Source organism: Corvus brachyrhynchos, unplaced genomic scaffold, assembly GCF_000691975.1.
Source record: "Corvus brachyrhynchos isolate BGI_N302 unplaced genomic scaffold, ASM69197v1 scaffold176, whole genome shotgun sequence".
NCBI lineage: Eukaryota > Metazoa > Chordata > Aves > Passeriformes > Corvidae > Corvus > Corvus brachyrhynchos.
This window is the reverse complement of record NW_008238435.1, coordinates 174,239-175,072: the sequence shown is the minus strand read 5'-3', so window position 1 is coordinate 175,072 and position 834 is coordinate 174,239. Positions and strand designations below refer to the sequence as shown.

Here is an 834-nt window from a genome sequence, read left to right as displayed (position 1 = left end):
TCTGCCAGTAGATAAACTTTAAACAACCCTGGAGCACTCTTGTCTATCAGATTTCTTCTTTCAAGGTGGAATGCTTCTGAGTTCCAATCTTATCTGCTTTCACAGGTAGATTTACCAGGTTGCAATTGAATTACATTGAGTGCAGGACTTCAGTCACAGATTAATAATGTATTCTCTTGTCTTTCCTGCTTCATTGGTAAAGCTCACAGGAAAATGCATGAAGGTTTGTTTGTAATTATTATTATTATCATTATCATTATTACTGTCATCAGAATCATTAACATTATTACTATTATTATTATTATTAGGAGTGTGTGTGAGGTATAGGCTGCAGTCAGCTGAAATAGTGGCGCTTTTTTGTGAGGATTTTGCTTTCTGTTTCTCTAAAGTTTGCTCTAACTGTGGGATAGAGTAGGCTTAATGTTGTTGAACGTTTTGGGGGTCAGTCATCTCCTGGGTCAGACTGTGGTTGCTCAGCCCTATGACCTGGCTGTCAACAAGTACAGTGACTCCTATTAGACCTTAGGTTATCCAGAAGATGCCTGTGTCTTCCCAAGCGAACACTGAATCAAGGCTGTTTGTTACTGCTGTCCAGAGTTGCTCCTTCCACACACAGAAATGTAGGACTATTCATGGAAATACAGCTGGATCTGGTTTTCATTGTCATTTCTGCATGCACAAGTGCTGCAGTACTCAAATAACAAATTGCTTCCAGTTGCTTGTAAAATCTGTTTTTTCTTTCGACACATAACTCTGAACATCTGTGGGGACAAAATCTATCTATACATATGTATATGTATATGTATATACACATATATGTATAGAAATATGCAA

General features: G+C 37.8%; 1 protein-coding gene across 1 annotated transcript in view; it reads left to right on the top strand.

Moving 5' to 3' along the window:
- The window catches only part of TRPV5 (transient receptor potential cation channel subfamily V member 5), a 25,149-nt gene that overhangs the window by 693 nt on the left and 23,622 nt on the right, over window positions 1-834 (top strand). The window lies entirely within an intron of this gene.